At 36.8% G+C, this 19,987-nt stretch overlaps 1 long non-coding RNA gene across 1 annotated transcript in view; it reads left to right on the forward strand.

The window, feature by feature from the left end:
- Positions 1 to 19,987, forward strand: part of LOC142863894 (uncharacterized) — a 55,451-nt gene that overhangs the window by 16,741 nt on the left and 18,723 nt on the right. The window lies entirely within an intron of this gene.

Here is a 19,987-nt window from a genome sequence, read left to right on the forward strand (position 1 = left end):
CATTTTTCAAAAGAAGACATACAAATGGCCAATAGGTATATGACAAAATGCTCAATACCACTAATCATTAGAGAAATGCAAATTAAAACCACAATGAGATATCATCTTACTCCAGTCAGAATGGCTATTATTCAAAAGACAAAAAGTTACAGATGTTGGCAAGGATGCAGAGAAAAGGAAACTCTTATACACTGTTTGTGGGAATGTAAACTAATGCAATCTCTATGGAAAAAGAGTATGGAGATTTCTCAAAGAACTAAAAATAGAACTACCATTCAATCCAGCAATCCTACTACTGGATATATACCCAAAGAAAAGGAAAGCAATATATCAAAAAGATACCTGCACTTGTATGTTTATCACAGTACTATTCAACATATCAAAATATGGAATCAATGGATAAAGAAAATATGGTATATTTATACAATGAAATACTGTTCAGACATTAAAAATAATGAAATCCTGTTTCTTGCGGCAATATGGATGGATGGATGTGAGGTCATTATCTTAAGTGAAACAAGCCAGGCACAGAAAGTCAGATATTACATTATCACATGTTCTCACTCATAAGTGGGTGCTAAAAAATGTGTTCACATGGATGTAGAGTGAATGATAGACAATGGAGACTCAAGGGTGAGGGAGTGGCAAGGAGGTGGTAGATGATGAGAAATTACATAATGGGTACAGTGTACATTATTTGGGTGATGATGATGAATCACCCCATAAATTTATGCAAATAAAACAATGAAAAAAATATATAAAAAAGGATGGAGTGGGTGGAAGAAGGAAGATTCATAAGGTGCAAGATTAGGGTGAAGACCCTCCTAGATCCCTGAGAATGGACTTAGCATTCATACTCCTCTGCTTGGCTACCAGTAGGGGTGTGCATGTGAAATTATAGACAGTCCTAGAGAAACTTCGGGTGGGTTGAAGGAGACTCTGATAATATCTGCACTTGCACTTTGGGTTATGAAGGATAGAGATCTTTCTTCCCAGTTAAGAGTAGATAGGAATATCAATGCAAATTAGTGGCACCTTGAAGTTTTGTCTTCTATTAAAAAATTGCTATTTTAAGTAATAACTGGTCATTTAAAAAACTATTGTATGGGCCTGGTACTATGCTAAATGCTTTATATGGATTATCACTTTGTCTTTTCACAGTAGTCCTATGAAAAGACTTTATTTCACAGAGGCTAAGTGGGGATTAAAAGAAGATAAACACCTTGCCCATGATGGCCTACTAGTAAGTGTTGGAGCCAGATAGGACTCAGATTGGGCTTTCCAAGTTCTTAATGCCTTTGCAAGGCTGTCTCTACCCTGTAACCCCCAATTCTCTTCTATACTCGCCACAATCCCTTCTTCTATCCTTATCTTCTCCCCAAACAAAAGAGGGGAAACTCTACAATTCACCATTTATACTTGTTCAGAGATTGAATAATTGCAGTGTACTCGAAACTCATTCATACTAAACTGTTATCTCAACCAGGCACTTACTTGGATTTTTAAAACTTTATTGAAGTATCATGTACATATCATAAAATTTACCCATTTCAGCGTATAATTCAATGATCTTTAGCAAGTTTACTGAGTTGTGCAGTCACCCCCATAATACAGTTTTAGAACATTTTCATCAATCCCATAGATTCACTCATGCTCATTTATAGTATATCCATGTTCCCACTTTCAGCCCCAGACAACCAGTAATCTACTTTTTGTCTACATAGATTTGCCTGTGTGGAATCATACAGTATGTAACATTTTGTGTCTGGCTTCTTTCACTCAGCATAACATTACTGAGATGTAGCATGTTTCATTCCATTCATTCTTTTTAATTGCTGAATAGTATTTCATTATGTGGATATACCACCATATTTATCCAAATGATAAACAAATGATAGCTGATGGATATTTGGGTTGTTTCCACTTATTGGCTATTACAAATTATGCTGCTATGAACATTTGTTTTCTGGTCTTCATGTGGATATATGTTTTCATTTTTCCTGACTAGATACTTAGGAATAGATACTGGGTCATATGGTAAGTTTATGTTTAACTTTTTAAGAAACAGCCACTTACATTTTAAGCCTCATCTCTGAATGTGAATTTAAAGTGCTTTTGCTCAACTTAAAGAATTTCAACCACCAGTAAGCAATAGAGACATTTATAAAGTCGGAGGGAAAGTGGGCTGTCACTGGAGGGAATTCTGATTTCATTCTTTAAGGGTGATTTGTAGCATGCCTCTGGTTCTCACAGAAGGTGAGACATGCAATCTCTGGACCAGAGAGCCTATTTTTATTTTGGGAAAACTGGGAAAATTCTGCTGAGGTCAAGCCTGGCTTGCTGTAAGGGTTGAAGAAGACTTTTCTGCAAGGGCCAGTATTCTAGGAGATCTGCCAGGAAGCCTTCTCCCTCTGGACAAACTGATGGTCTGTAGATTGAATTCAGCCTGCAGATATATATTATTGGCCTACACACAGTTTTAAAGGTTAAATTTGAAATGTTTATAGGTTGATCATACATTCTCCATTTTACTCACATTTCCCCGTACTCACTACTGTCTAATAACAGGAACAAAGTTAGAGGACTCATGCTATCTGATTTCAAGACTCACTATCAAGTTACAGCGATCAAGACTGTGTGGTATTTGGTGAACATAACAGATAAAAGGAAACAAATGGAGTTCAGAAACAGACCCACTCTTATGCAGTCACTTGATTTTGATGAAAATGCAAAGGCAATTTAATGGAGAAAAGAGTCTTTTCAAGAAATGGTGCTAGAACTATTGGACACTCATATGCCAAAACTCTATCAAAAGAAAACAAAAGCTAAAAACCTCTTGTCTTTAAAAACACTGTTGAGAAAAGGGAAAGAAAGCCACAGACTGGAAGGAAATATTTGCAAAACACATATCTCCTAAAGGACTAGTAACTACAATACATATATAAAGTACGCTTTAAAAAAACACTTCAATAATAAAGAAACAAATAACCCAATAAGAAAATGGGCAAAATATTTGAACATACATTACACCAAAGAACATATACAGATGGCAAATAACCACATTAAAAGATGCTCAGCATTATTAGTCATGAGAGAAATGCAAATTAAAATCGTAATGTGTTACCACTACACCTATTAGAATGGTTTACATTAAAAAACATAACAAAAGCAACTTTCAATATCAAGTGCTAGCAAGAATGCAAAGCAACTCAATGCTTCATATATTTGATGAGAATGCTGCAAAATGTTATAGCCCCTTTGGAAAACAGTTTGGAATTTTCTAATAAAGTTAAACATACACTTACCATATGACCCAGAAATCCTACTCCTAGGCAGTTACCCAAGAGAAATGAAAACTTATGATGTTCACACAAAAGAATTGTACTTGAATGCTTATAGCTGCTTTATTTATAATCACCAAAACCTGGAAACAAATCAAATGTCCATTAACTGGTGAGCAGGTAGAAGAAACTAGAACATCCATACTAGGGAATACTACTCGGCAATAAAAAGGAGCAGGCTACTGACTGATACACCAGCATGGACGAATGTCCAATGCATTATGCAAAGCGAAAGAAACCAGATCCCAAATGCTACTTTGTGTTTTATTCCATTTACATGACATTCTCAAGAGGGAAAAAAATCAAAGAAGAATGATTGGTGGTTGCTCTAGGTTGAAAGTGGGGGAAGAGCTGGAATACAGAGGAGCATGAGGAAAATTCTGGGGAGAAGGAGCTATTCTATACCTTGAATGCAGTGGTGGTTATGACTGTATGCATTTGTTGAAACTCATAGGATTGTATACCATACACTAGAAATGGTGAATTCTCCTGTATGTAAATCAGACCTCAATGTGCCTCACAGAAGAGCCTATAGGGCTACTTTCACCATTAGTATTTATAAATAGTAACCTAATGGTTCCAGCTAACTTGAAAATATGGAGAAAGTATCTCTTTCTTTGGCTAATTATTAAGGATTCAATATGAGGAAAGGCAGCTTACCAAATTTAGCATGTACAGAAGACACTAAAAATTGTGGAGTATTCCTTTAGCACGAATCTAAATAAAGCTTTCCTGGTCATATTTATAGGCATGCTCACATTTTTACCTCTCTAATATAGCTGTTAGGAATATGAAATCTTCTCAATTTCCACTTCAACTATGAGCATTTTTCATTTAAGTTTTCTGGCATGCGTGCAGCATAAATTCTGTTGCATCCCTTTACACCTTTTGTTGTTTCTGACTGCAGCACTTGCAAATCATGTTTAATTTTGTTTTGCCCAGAATAACAATGAAATGCTAAAAAATATATATTCTATTCACACTTCACACTCTTATAGTAACAGAAGAGCCTTAATGCACTTCTGTCCTCTGAGGAAGCTTGTGGTAAAACAGGAGAAACATTATGAATAATTAAAAATATGATATTTACTCCAGGAGAAAGATAAATCTTTGAAAAATCTCTGCTGGCAGAAAGCTTCACACTCAGGTACCACATCCTTATAAATAAATTGCTAGTCTTTTCAGGTGTCAAGAGATTTCACAGTCAGATATTAATGAGATAAAGATGCTCAACTTGATCATTAAGGGTGGGAAGAATGAGGACTGAGTTAGTTCTTATCATGCTTCCTTGTTAGCTAACGTGTAGGTACCAGCTGCTTTGCATTGTGCCAAAACTAGAGCTATAAAAGGGTAAGCAGATCCTAGATGGAGGAGTTTTATTCTGAGAGATTTGATTTCAACATATTCAGACCTTAGGAAATTAATTCCATTTTTTTTCTCCATAGAGTCAGATCTCTGTGTCTTTTATGTGATTGGCCATTCGACCTATCCTTGTTTTGCATATTATTACAGAAGAATCTCTCTATTCTCTAGGTGAGGAATTAAGGTCAACTGCAAAAAGAAGTGGTCAGTTAGTCAATCTGTCCAATCAATGGGTATAGCAATGGCTGGGATTCAGTAGACCTAGGACCTAGCTCCACTGTGACATTAACCAGCTGTGTGACCCTGGATAAGTCACTTAACCTATCTGGGGCCTCAGTTTTCTTATGTGTACAATGATACATTTGAATCTGACAATCTGTAAAATCAACAATAGCTCTAAAATCATTGCGGATTCTGCCTGCAACATCAATTTTCAAATTATTTGAAAACAATGTATAAACCTATATTAAGTATAATTAAATCCTTGTTAATTCAGAATGCATTTCAAAACACTGCATTCTTTAGAATCATTACTATGAACAGCCTAGCAAAGTTCTGGTTAAATAGAAGTTTCAGACTAATGGAATCCTCATTAGATTAGCTTTTACAAGTGTTTCACACAAATATAAAATTCTAATTGTAATGAAAATTTTACCCTCATTTTAATAAAATAAAACCTAATTCTGTAATTAATCAGGAAAGGAAGAGTTGAAACTCCCTTATACATGGGTTGAAGTAGTTCACAGATAGCATTTTGACAATTGTCAACCCGTCCAGACTTTCCCTCATGTGAAATGCAGATTATCAGCTGGTGTTTATAAAAAATTTTGGACAAGAGAGAGTATTCTAATAGGCCCTAAGTAGGCATCTGCAATACATTCTATGCAGATTTTTAATATAGTCAATTGATTTAGAAGCCAACAAATTAATAAAAAAGGCAATGAATACAGTTAACCTCCTTTAATAGGATTATGCTAATTAGAATTTGTGATATTTGGATAAGGACCAAGTTGAAGTTTACATTTCCTTCCCTTCTATCTTCCTTCATTCCAGTCTTCCTTCACCAAACATTTATTGAATGGTTGCTATACCAAACTCTCTAGTTGCAAGGTATTAAAAAGCATATCAAACAAAAATCCCTGCCCTTAAGGAGGGTCATGATCTATCAGGGAAACATAATTTTATCATTATAAAATGATGTGAGAATTTAGTGATAAAGATATACAAAGGCTATTGGGGAGAATTTACTTACCTTGCCACTGTCACATGCACAAATTTGTGTGGAATGACCATTTCATATCAAATTTCAAAGAAAATCTTTCAACCACTCTTAAGCATTTTTGAAGCATTAGGTTTACATATAAATAACATACTCATCCATTTGTGAAAGCAGGTGCTAAAAAAAAAATAACTGAGGGCTGGGCATGGTGGCTCACGCATGTAATCCCAGCACTCTGGGAGGCCGAGGCGGGCGGATCGCTCAAGGTCAAAAGTTCAAGACCAGCCTGAGCAAGAGTGAGAGCCCATCTCTACTAAAAATAGAAAGAAATTAATTGGCCAACTAAAAATATATAGAAAAAATTAGCCAGGCATGGTGGCACGTGCCTGTAGTCCCAGCTACTCGGGAGGCTGAGGCAGGAGGATCGCTTGAGCCCAGGAGTTTGAGGTTGCTGTGAGCTAGGCTGACGCCACATCACTCTAGCCTGGGCAACAGAGTGAGACTCTGTCTCAAAAAAATAAATAAATAAATAAAATAAAATAAAAATGATTGAGGATGAAAGCAAAGATTTAGCTATTAGTGCATACACATTAAGGATTGTTGTACCTTTTTGGTGAATTGACCCTTTTATCATTATACAATGTCCCACTTCATTCCCAACCACTGTGGACCGTGTAATATTTTGACAGTCAGTTAATGGAGGGAAACAAATAAGTAAAATATCTGTTATAAGTAGAAATCTGAAAAAATATATTCTTTAATGTACTATAGAAAGCAGTTGCTTGGATTCTGCTTGAGTCTGAGCAGGTACGTGGTTAGTGATAACATGTATATGTAGAAATAGCTTTTTTATTATTAATAGTCTGAGATGCATGACTTCTAATTAGGCATGAAACAACAGTAAATTTTACACATTATTCATAATCTTATCAGATATTTACTGCCACCTAAATTGTTCCTGTAAAATCCATGTTTTATTATAAAATCCCTTTGGATACATTTTATTGCTTTCCCATGGTTTTGTGCTTTGTCTTAATATTATTTTTGAGCACCCCTTTGAGTTTATATTACAGCATTTAAAAATCATCAGTACTAAATAAATAAGCAGAATGCCTAACACAAAAGAGAGAAACTAATCTACATTGCTGTCTTTGGACCAAATCTTCCTTACCCAGTTATCTGGATATTCTGATGAGAATTAATTGAGCTCAAGGTTGTGCTGACACCTTGTGTCTAAATATATTTGAGAAAAATTTTGCAAATTTAAAAGACTTTGAACATGAAGCCTAATGGGTAGCTGTATCTACTTCACCATTCCTAAGGCACGAATTTTCTCTTGATTATATTCAACCACCCGTTTCACTTTCCATTTGCTTCCACACGATGCACTATTGTTTTTTTTTTTTTTTTTTTTTTGAGACTGAGTCTTGCTTTGTTGTCCAGGCTAGAGTGCTGTGGCATCAGCCTAGCTCGCAGCAACCTCAAACTCCTGGGCTCAAGAGATCCTCCTGCCTCAGCCTCCCGAGTAGCTGAGACTACAGACATGCACCACCATGCCCGGCTCATTTTTTCTATATATTTTTAGTTGGCCAATTAATTTCTATTTATAGTAGAGACGGGGTCTCGCTCTTGCTCAGGCTGGTTTCAAACTCCTGACCTCGAGCGATCCGCCCGCCTCGGCCTTCCAGAGTGCTAGGATTACAGGCGTGAGCCACTGCACCCAGCCATGATGCGCTATTGTTTGGTGTTGTAATACAGAAAAATGTTCATGCTCCAAGTAATGCAATCATATTATAAAGGTAGATCTCTTTAAAACAAAAAGTCTTTCAAATACATTTTTTGCTATTTCTTTCTCTCCTTAACTCATTAACGATTTAGGAAATTACCATTTTAAACGTTTGTTATCTGTTGGTTCAGAACCTCGATGAGAGTAGAAACCACACCTTTTACTGTAATTCTATACAAAATTTAGGAAAGTTTTACATGTAGGTAGTTACTTTCATAAAAAGCATTCAGAGAACTAGCATTTACTGAGCGCTTACAAACTTTATCCTTTAACAAACAAGATTCATAATACGTGGAACCATCATGTGTAGGGCCCATGCATCAACCCTCCGTCAGCACCAGAATCTGTCTGTACATTTTCGGCACATTATAGCCCAGAAGCAATAAGTATTTCTGACCCATCTCTGCTTGAGGTCTCTGAAACTACTAAATCTAAATGAGGGTTCCATTCTCTAAATATTCTTGAGAATCCTTAAGCATGATTATATATGTATCTCCAACTTAACCTTGGGTCTCACTCATCTGTGTGCAGAGAAAGAATGCCAGTATCTTTCTGGAAGCTCAACTTGACATCTATCACTCACCTGATGCCCTATTCCAAGGTCACTGGTTGTTGGTAGAATTCAGTAGAGCTTTGTCAATATTCTAATGGCACTGAATCCACTGGTCACCCAGACATCAACAGTCCATGAGATGAAAGCTCTGTTTTCTTGCTGGCTGTCAACATGAGCTGTTCTCAGCTCTGCAGGCTGTTTGCCATTCCCTGCCACCTTGTGGGCAGTTTGTTCCTTCACGGTCAATAGGAAAGTGTCTCTCTGACTTCCTTTGAGGACTCACCTGATTATCAAGTCAGGCCCACAAAAGATAATATTTATAACTTAAAGGCAACTGAAGAAGGACTTTAATTACATCTGCCAAACCATTCACAGAAACTCCTAGATTAGTGTCTTACTGAATAAGTGGGAGGAGGTGTGTACACCAGGGGAGGGGATCTTAGGGGCCATAATTCTGCCTACCACTACATACCACTAAAACAGCACACTGCCATTTTAGCTGCAGACTGTAGACCCTCTCTCTCTGCCATGGTGCATACCAGAAAAAGGAATGCTCATACCTTGTCTCTCCACTTGCTAAACTTGGTTCACATCTGCAAACCTAACTACAATAGAGAGGGGGAAATGTAGCTTTCAGCTTTCCCACCTCTGTAGTAATGAAGTTAAAATGGACGTGGAGCAAATTGATTCTTGCTATCTGCAACATCCCTTATGAAGATTGAAGATGGCTACAGTTTCTTTGCTACTCCTACCATTTAGAGACGAAGTCTAATTTCACTCCCCTTAAATCTGGGCTGGCTATGGTGACTTGTCCCACAAATAGAACATGGCAGAAGTGACAGTCTAGGGCTTCTGAAGCTAGGTCTTAAGAAGTCTTGCAACATCTGCCCAGACCCCTGATCACGCCCATTGTTGGAGCCCTGAACTACCAATTTTAAAAGTCTGCCTACCTGGGGTGGCTGGGCAGACTCAGGTGTTCCAGCGCTGAAGTTTTGGGATCACCCCATCTGAGACCCCGGGCATTACGGAGCATAGATGAGCCATTCCCTTTTCACCTGCCCTAATTCCTAACTCACAGATTCATGAACAAAATCAATGATTGTTTTTGTATTAAGCTACTGCGTTTGGGAGTTATTTATTATTTATCCACAAATAATTAAAACAACCTCCCCCCCTTCCCTCTTAGGGATCTCACTGTTATTTCCTGGGATCCACACTGGGTTTGGTCCTGCTCCAGTTTATGAGAAACATTGTTTTGTTCTTTAAGCCTCACTAGATGGTAGAGTTATAGTCTCACCCCTTCTCTGATCAAGGGAGTCTCAAAAGGGACACAATGGAAGTCAAACCGAGTGGATCCACACTTAGTACCTCTGAACTTCAACTCAGCTCAAAGAAGATTGCAACAGGGACAGGGGTAAAGAGAAGTTCCTGCCCAAAGACAATGTCCTGTTATAGACAGATATATTCAATTAACACATAAATTACTGAGGCATTTAAAAATAATTATTCAATGAACAGTAAATATAATGAGGGTTATAATAAACATTAAAGCCATACAACAGTTTTTTAGACCTCTGGAGGCCACACATTCACTCAGTCTGAAGATGCTTGAGAGTAGATCCTGCACCTCGAGTTTCTAGGTGACATCCCTATTTAGCCCCAGGTTCCAGCTACTTCAGAAAAAAAGGTGTAGCACTCAGTTGCTATCAACAACAAAATCAAAATCAAAATCAAAGCGAGAATCAGTAATAACTTTGGAAACAAAGTGTTTTCGTAGTGGCAATGAGAAGGAAATGACGCTAATGGGTTTCAAGAAATAAAGACCCAAAAACCCTGGATTATACAAATGATTTTTCTCCCCTTTCTGTGCCTCAAGCCCTTGGCACATCTCTAGAGTTTCTGGTGCACTTGGCACGATTTTAGTTAGTATTTTATTTCCATACCATGAGCCCCCATTTGACATCTTGAAATATAGCCCTGTGACTCCTCTATGATTTTACTCAGAGGTTTTAATGGAATATACATTTTTTTTTGCTTAATATTAATATGGCTGCATTCATAGCTCCAATCAATCCAATTTGGCAGGCATTTTATTTCAAAACTATCATATGGAGCAATTTCCCCTTCAAGACATTTCACTCTGGTGCTGTCAAAGAGAGACCCATTTTGAACAAAAACTTAAAAGTCTGTATCAGTCATGGCCTCCTCTGGATACAGAGTTTAGCAAAAGAGATCCTTAGGACCAACTTTTAAAAGACTACTTCTTGGAAGAATTATGCATACAATTAGATTGTTATGTACTCTTGGGTTATATTCACAGGAAGTATATAGGAGTTGATATTCTTGATAGAAATATGCTAGTGGGGAAGAACAATGAAGCATTCTAATGCTAACAATACCGAAGGTCTCATATAATATTTTCATAAAATTGTTGGCAGGTGTTGGGGAGCTTGAGAAATTAATCTACCCCTTGCCAGCAAAGTTGAATTCTCTTGATAGTGATAATCTAACCATTGTAATTGATAGTCAAAGTAGACAATGCATTCAATTACAGGTATAAATAATCTATTGTAAAGGGCTGATAATTAGAATTACATATAGGTTCAAACAGTCCCTGTAATGATGATGGCTTTGTTAAAAATATTTTTAAAAAATCTAGATTTATGAATGAGATACAGGTTAAAACTAAGTCATATCATTTAACAGGAGCGTGACAGATTTGACTTCTCAAAGACAGCCACCAACATATATCACACCTCTTGCATTCCCTCCACTTGTACCTGAGCAGATCTCTGTGACTGTGTCAACTGGTAGGGACTGGAGGAAGTGGCACGTTGTGACTTACAAGGCTGGGTTACACAAACGCCACACACTTTGCCTTGTTCTCCTGGGGTGCTTGCTCCTGGAACCCAGCCACTATGCTCCTGCGTTGATGTCCCAGCTGACAGCCTGTGTCGACCACTGGACAGGTGAGCGAGCCTTCAGCTGACTCCAACTCAGTCATGCCCAGTCTGTGAGTTATTCCAGTTGATGCTGCATGGAGCAGAGATGACGGGTCTCTGCCAAGCTCTGCTCACTTGCAGATTATGAGCAAAACAAATGACTATTGATCTTTTAAGTCACTTAGTGTGGGATGATTTGTTACTCAGCAAGAGAACTGGTACCTGGAGGTGAGGTGCTACCAGAACAAATCATGTGGCATTGCTGGAAGGGCTTCGAGGAGATAGTGTGTTGGCAGGGACCTAAAGGACTTTGAGGATGCTGCTGTCAGTCAGTGAGGGCTGAAAGGAAACTGAAGGAAGCTATTATTGGAAGCTGAGGGGGGGGGGTGGACCTTTGTTTTATAGTGGTGGAAAGCTGTCCCTAAAGTCATCTGCAGTAATATTGAAAATAGGAAATGTACCTAATGCAGCCAATAGTTTAGTTAAGATGTGCAGGTAAAATATTGAAAATGCTGCCTGACTTCTCACTGGCTATGCGTTAGAAGAGAGGTAAGAGAAAGAACAGTTAAATATAAGGAGCTAGGGCTTGTTGGGTATAAAAATGAACTGTTTCTCATTTCCAGCCTCTCCAGATGGTAAATGATGCTTGAATTAAGAAATGGCTTCTAGGCAAATTGATGTTGCGGCAGAAAAAATGTGGTCTACGTATAAAGCCAAGGGCAGGACTAGAAATCGCTTTGTTAAGACCTCACAAAGACTTAAGGTGCTGTTTTACAGAACTTTTCAGGCAAAAAAAATCTTTCTAAGGATCTTAAGGAAATGTCTCCCTGTTCAAGAATGGGGCATCTAAAGATCTTGGGAGTCTTGGCCCACAGAAGTCAGGCAAAGGTTCCGAGGCAGAGAAGAGCTTCTTTTGAAGAGGTTTGTAGGTGCAGCTTTTATCAAATAGGGTGGATTGGAAATTAACACACAAAAATTCCACAAGGATCTTAAAAACAGTATATTGCTTAGACTGAAATGGAAAAAGCACAAAGTGAAAAGAGGCCACTGGACTCCCAAGCTTCTAGAGGCAGGAACTAGTCTGGCGAAACTGCCGATTTGCAAACGTGCTACGTTTTGTCGAAAAGGAAGAGATCTATCTCAAAGGGCAGAGTCTTTCTGAGCAGCAGGGCATATGATGGTACCCTCTGCCTGTGCTACTGTTTTACGGTGGGTGTGTGTCAAGCACGTCACTTGTCTTTTTAGCCCATGGTTCTTCAGAATGCCATTCAAGGAGATGAACCCAGGAGCTGTTTCCAAGGAGCCTCACCCACACTTAGACCTGATGGACTGTATGTTGACGCCATAATTATAAAATATGAATACTCAGGGCTCTTGGAAGAGAGGCGTGAGCGTATTTCGCATGTGGGAGAGACGTCACCAAGGCCTGTTCAGTGTCCTTGAGTATTTCCTTTATCTACTTTTCTATATTCCCTCTGTTACTACCTTAGTCCGAGCCCTCATCATTTCTTACCTAGATGACTGCAATGGCCTATTTATTTACAGGAGGTCATGCTTCCAGTTTTTCCCCTTGCTCCAATATATCCTCCAAATTGCTGCAAGAATGATCTTAAAAAATGAGAATTTCATCATGTTATTGTGTAGCTTAGAACTCTTTGGGGTTTCTCCATTGTCTACTGATAAATGTGAAACTCTTAGCAAGGTAGGCAAAGCCCTCCACGCTCTGTTCTTTGCGTGTCTCTACAGCTGCAGTCCCCAGTCCCCAGGCAGTGGACAGGTACTGGTCCGTGGCCTGTTAGGAACTGGGCCACGGAGCAGGAGGTGAGTGGTGGCGTGAGCCAGCAAAGCTTCATCTGTATTTATAGCTGCTCCCCATCACTCGCATCACCGCCTGAGTTCTGCCTCCTGTCAGATCAGTGGGGGCGTTAGTTGCAGGAAAACAAGTTGCAGTAAAACAAGCTCAGGGTTCCCACTGATTCTGCATTATGGTAAGTTGTGTACATATTTCAACATATTGCAGATCAAAGGAGTTACAATCCAATTTTTGTAGATGTGCTGATTTTCTGCTGAAATTTTACTTTATATCAATTGGAATTCTCTAAAAGATATAAGCCATGACTAAGATGAAAATTGTTTTTCCCAAGTTCTAAATAATTAATAAATCATCCCTAATTGAGACATTGTTTACAATTCAGAAAATTTTTTTAGCAAACACTTAAGCAAGTCTGTTACTTTTATTTCTTCATCTTTAAATGGAAGTCCCAAATACCTGAGAGAGGGGAAGAACTCAGCAGCCAGTCCTGGGAAAGGACACAAATTCCTTACAGTGTAGTGTAGGTTACATTATGAACCCATTTGTTTTGAGAAGTGTTGCATGTTTTCATTATGTTTCGGTAGAGACAACTCTTTACAAAAAGGAAAAACAAAAGTCAACTAGACCAATTGAGCATTGGTGTTCTACTCTTGAAAAAAAGTTAACTAAAAAAGGCTCTGGTTAATTTATGAAACTAAGGATTCAAAGACAATCAGAGATTAGATGATGTAGCAACTTTAATTTCTGTCAATTTTAGAGCACCAAATGTTTAAATTCTTTTTCATATGCAAAATAGTACTTGTTAAGTCTGTTGTTATAAATCTTTCTTGCTGGAAATAAAATGAGCAAGGTAATGAAATGTGAAAAATATCTAAACTCAAGGTCTTTGGGAAACAGTACAACTACCTAATAAAAAGGAATTAAAAATCAACAAACTACTATTGCCAAAGAGAAAATGATTTCGTTAAACAGAATGACAACACCAATATGAATGATGATAAATTCACATAAAATTAAAGAACAAGCTAAGAACAGGGTATATTCCAGCTTTATATGTTGAGGCCATCTTAAAGCTACTGAGTTTTATTCTTGATTTATATGAACTTTAAAGGAGATTATTTGAAAATGTCTGAATTTATGTCTACGTCTATGTTCTTTGGAGGCTAACTGTGACTTACAATTAAAGAAAATAAAATGACTCAAATATGTTGACAGCAATATTTTATAGCACATTTTCATGAGATTCCTTTCAAATCCAAGATCTTGATAACATTTCCATGTATCCATCTGATATTTCCTTATGTACTCGATATTATTCTATTTTGTGTAGCAGTCCTATTAACATTTATTTGTCAAAGATAAGAAGTAGGGCTGATTTTTATGTGTCACCATCAGTGAAGTCAGATGTTTACCCATCCCCTGCGAGTACTAAAATGTGAACAGATTTCTCACATAAAGGTGAAGAAAAGTTAACTTTTAACCCACACAAAAATTTATTCTCTGGAAAATTAAACTGCCATTAAAATCTCTTGGAATAATAATTTTAACATTGTTTACACTGTTTACACAGAGATCCGCAATTTCTTTACGTAATACAATTATACAAAAGGAGAAAGGCACCGAGACAATCGGTGTACAGACAGTGTTAATAGAAAAGCAGATGAGAATAAAATGCAACATAGAGCACATTTTCAATGACATGAAAATGATTAGATATATATATGTGCTCATTCTATAAAATGGACTGCTTCACACACACACATCTGTTTATATTTTTGACCAAAAATTCAAATTAATATGTGATAATACAACACTGTTGTTAACCACACAGACACTTGTATATATTAATAAGAGCCATTCATGGTTTAGAGTCACTAGCGAATAAGCTGGAAACGATTTCAAACCAAGGGAAATGTTAATCAGCAGTATGTTTCTTCAGGTTGTTTCATAGAGTTTTGCTCACAGAGCATTTAAACTTCATCGCACTGTTAGATCCATTATTAGAAAAATAAGTAAGAAAGCTCTGTAGAAACTATACTATCAAGGAAGCTTCTTGCCTCAAAAAAATGAAAGAAAAAGGAAGGAAGGAAGGAGAAGGGAATATTGAATAAAAAGACTCCGCTAATTGAGTTTTCCATAAAAATTACATTATTTTGAGAAATAAAATATAATGCAAGAGTACTTAGCAGTGATAAACCTCATGAGTTTTAGAAAGAATAAATTTCAACATTTATCAAGACCCTTAAAACTCATATAATATTCTTCCTCAAGACTAATTTAACTGAAAAGCAGTATTTATACACTTTCTTTCTTATTTCAAAACTCAAGTAAAAACCAACCAAAGTTTGGCTGTCTCTTCTAGACAGCTTTAAAGATTCCTCAAAACTGTTGCCACGATATTATTTTCACCACAAAAACAAAAGTCATTTCAACAAAATTATGCAGAAACATAATAAATTAATTTTGTAATACAAGCTACTACTGGAATTTTTCTCTTGGTAAAGTTAAAGTAGTGTTTATAACATCAAAATGATGCTTGGAAGTATCTCTACTAATTTCTAACTGTGCTTCAAATAATTGTTCAAATATACTTAAATAGTAAGAAAGCCAACTAATGTGAAAAAGCTACCCTGATCTCCCCTTGCATGACAAATGTGACATAATTACAGAATATTGTAAGTATTCTTAATATTTATCCAAAAAGATTGCCCAAAACAAAAACAAACACTCTGCCTCCTCCCGCTACTCCACTGCAAAAAACTTATGACTCTAAGGTATTTAGTTCAGTTTTCTATTTTTTGAAATTGCTTGGCTGAAGCAACATGTGAAAATTTAAAAACCAGGTGTTTTTAAAGCCTTCTCACAAAATTTAAAATAATAATAATAAAAAAGAAACGTGCAAGCTAGAAGGGGAAGGGAGAAGACCAAAGGGGGGGATATGACACAATGACCTAAAATTCCTCACTTCCAAGAAGTTGGCTTCTACTCCTCTAACTGCAATTACATTTAGGTACTGGAGGTGCCGTCCTATATCAAGGTTCTGAGATACTGATCCTTTGCACTGTAGGGGCCTTTTCTCCTGTTGGTGCTCATGCATTACTCTCATTAACATTCATGGGGGTTATGAACAGGCATCACTAGAGGACCTTCCCCATGAATGGCTGTAAGAGATTCACAGCCACTCACCTTCAACCAGATGTGAACGCCAAAGAGAAACAATAAATCTCAGGGGTAAGGAAAAATTTCTATTTTCTTATTAGCCAAAATAGTCATATTTAATATTAATTGCTTAGATTTATGGAAATATATACTCTAGCAATATCTGAATATATGAACAAAGTTTGGAAAATTAGTTTTTCAGTATATCATGGAGTATTAATGGAGTACTATATTTTATCTGTTGGATATTCATTTTAAACACATTGTCAGGTGAGAGATCACATGTAAAAGGAATAAACAGAAAAGTGTTAAGGTTTTCTTTTTAACATACTCTTGAATATTTAAAAGAGAAGCTCACATATCAATCAGTATAAAGTGGGTTTACTGATAATCAGAATGATAAAGAGGGTGAAGAAGGGTCCTAAAATAATAAGACAATTTATGATTCAGACTGTCCAACTGACATTGAAACAATGCCAAATATCCTGCACAACTATTACCACAGCAGTGACTTTGTTCTCATAATTAATTAGACATTTTTATGTTCTAAGAGGTTGAAATTCTACAATAAAATTATGTCAAACTTTTGTTAGATTAATAGTCAATTTCCTTCTCTGCTCCCATCCCATACAACATGATTTTAGGGTACTTCACACTATTGATAAGTATACAACAAAAGAAATAACTATCACAACAGCAGCAACAAACCTCTTATGATTAAAGAGTTTTATGCTTTGTTCCTTCTGTAGTCTCTAAGAAAGCCCATCTGCTCCTACTGTCCAGCCCATGCAATTAAGAGAAAAAAAGTCAGGGTAGCATTTTTTGATGGGTATTATTCAGCTTTGATGAACTAACTCTGGTACCTAGTATAAATGCATATGAATAAGAGCAGAAAAAAGGGCAGGGAGGAAGGAAAAAGAAATATTTTTTAAAAGACACATACTAACAGCGAGAGAAGAGAACAATTGTTTTACATTCATTTTTGATAATGGACTAATTAATTCCAGTCCATCAAACACTATCATATTAAAATGATATTAACCAGAATTCAAACTATATGACCAGATCAAGCACAGGTGATACACCAGCAGTCACAAAACAGCCTGATTCCATAACAACATTATTTCAAATAAAACCTTGTTTTTCAGTAGGTTGACCACAGATCTATGTGGGGAGAAAAGAAAACGTTCGAAATATAAAATATATTCATGTGCAATACTACATCGCAGAAGGAAGTACGGCCACATTTTAAATGAGGGACAACAGGGACTCAGATGCACCTTCTCCAGAGCACTGATTCTGAGAGCAAGAGGGTGTCCTGAGGCTGCCCTATTCACTTGCTGTTTGAAATAAAAGACCTCAAGAAAAAACGAAGCAATCGAGGGGCTAGAGATTAGTGCCAGAGACACCACTGTCCCTAGTGAAGCATCCAGGACCAAAGTCCCTCTGATGTGTGTGATGACAACGAGGCCATTTAGGATGATGACAGAGAGCAGGAAAGCTTCCTATACACAAGACCGCACAAGTGCCACCGCCTACGGCTGCTCACACATTTGCTGCACGGTCAGTCTTTCTTCATTTAGAATACGGACAGAGAAGTTATTAGATAAATATCTCCTCAGACTCTCTGTTTGCCTTATCATTGTTAAAAAAAAGCTTAGAAGGAAATATTTAAGCAATAATAAAAAAGAATTTTTTAAAATCATAAACCAGCATATTTACTCATTGTACCAAGGAACACTTTGAAAAAATTATGTTGAATGTGAATGTATAGAAACTCATTATTAAATGTTACTTTTTATGTTTTCATTAAACATCTTTCTTTTTGAGGAAGCACAAGAAAAAGATCAGTATCTTAATCTTAAACTTTCTCGTATTTGTCACTATCACACTTTAAGGTCTAATCTATGGGCACAGAAACATTGCTATCAATAATTCTATGTAATGAGCTCAATCTTCTATACCAATATATCTTAGACAGCATTCCTGGCCAGCTTAATAAAATAGAGATTCTTGGGCTTCCCTCCAGACCAAATGAAATAGAATTTCTGGAGGTGGAGTTTTGGAATAAAAGTTAAACTCCCCAAAATAATTCTAAGTACACTTTAGTTTGGAAACCACTATTTTATCTTTTGCCCTTGGAAAGAGCAAGCGTCCAGGAGTTTGATGGGATCTAACCCATCTTAGATAACCAACTCAGGGATTATCTTCTCCAGGATGATTTTTCTGAACTCTATGTTGTACTCTACACATGCCTCTGTCTAATGCTTCATTATGTTAGACCGAAATGACATCTTTCTGTGGCTATCTTCCTTCCTTAGAATGCAAGTTCCATGAGGGCAAAGACTTTCCTTTAACTAATTTACCTCTGCATCTGTATCACTTAGAACAGGACATGGCATATGGCTGGTACTCTTAAAAATATATTAACATATTAAAAGAAGGAATAAATAAATCCATGTATAACACAAGATTCACGAAAAACTGAGACTCATGTAACAGTATGATTGATTTCTTCCATAGGGAATTTAATATTCAATTCAATATTTATTGTCTAGCTACTATGAGAAAAGGGGCACAGAAAGATAATGACAAGGCATTTACTACTACTTGAGGGGAAAGAGAGACGTATGTAACAAAACTAGCTACAATTCTTATCAAATCTTAATAGAAGGAACATAAATAAATTGCAATGAGAGAACAGTGGAAGACAAGAGTTTTTCCTCTCATTTTGAGTAAGATATGGACTAACAGACGCAGACTGTGTCCTTCACAGGGTAGAAAGCGGGTCATATGCAATTAAAATACCTTGGATTCCCAAAAGTGGTCAAGGAGCAGAACAAATTGATTAATATACTTTCGTAAAGTAAGTATTGGCTAAACTGGAAGAGAAAATTAATCCCAAGTCTTTGAAAGTCAAAGTCACCTACAAAGTATGACACAAAAGTACCCTTTTATATCAAGAAGAAAAAAAATCTCTGATCTTTTCTTCTTTGTCTTTTCTCTTTCCCCAGCTGGTTCTTTACTCCTCAGTTCTGTCATTCAGTTAAGGTGGGTGGGATTACTGATGAATGAAATGTTGCCCTACCTGTTTTTTTTTTTTTTTTTTTGCATCTAGTAAACAGGGATGCACCTGCAATATGCATAGTGTGAGTTTTAGAGTAATTTATGCCCCGGTACCAATCCCACTTCTACTACTTACTTATTGGATGACTTTGGGAAAGTCGGTTAACGTATCTATGCTGCAGTCTCTTCACTGACAAAAGGTTGATAATATTACTTACCTCATAGTATTGTTGTGAAAAATCAAACAAAATAATAAATTATTGTGCTAGATCTTAGTAAATTGTAGCCGTCACCACTATCATTATTCAACACTTTGGGGAGCAAAGATGATGTTTTAAAATTAGCTTTAGAAAATGCTTTGCAGCATGCTTAACCTTGTGCTCAATATTGAGTTTGGTTGGTAATAATGATACTGATGGCTACCTTCCATGCAGGCCACAGATGAATTGGGGACAGTGGATGGACAAGAACTATGAACACTTTTGTTTGAATAATATCAATGTGAAATAACATCATAATAACTACAATAAATCAGTGTGAAAAATCTCAATGGACTGTCTAGTTTATGTAGGCAAATGGCTATTTTATGCAATAAATTTGTATCCTTCCTATTCAAATCTGGAGAGGGACCTTGAAAAATGTTTTTAGTGACTGCTGTTCTTACTCCGTCTAAAATTTACACTTTCAATAGCCTACATTTTTGTTCACTGAAAAGACTATGATATCATTCGATCTCCCCACATACC

This window comes from Microcebus murinus, chromosome 23, assembly GCF_040939455.1.
Source record: "Microcebus murinus isolate Inina chromosome 23, M.murinus_Inina_mat1.0, whole genome shotgun sequence".
In the NCBI taxonomy this organism is placed as follows: domain Eukaryota; kingdom Metazoa; phylum Chordata; class Mammalia; order Primates; family Cheirogaleidae; genus Microcebus; species Microcebus murinus.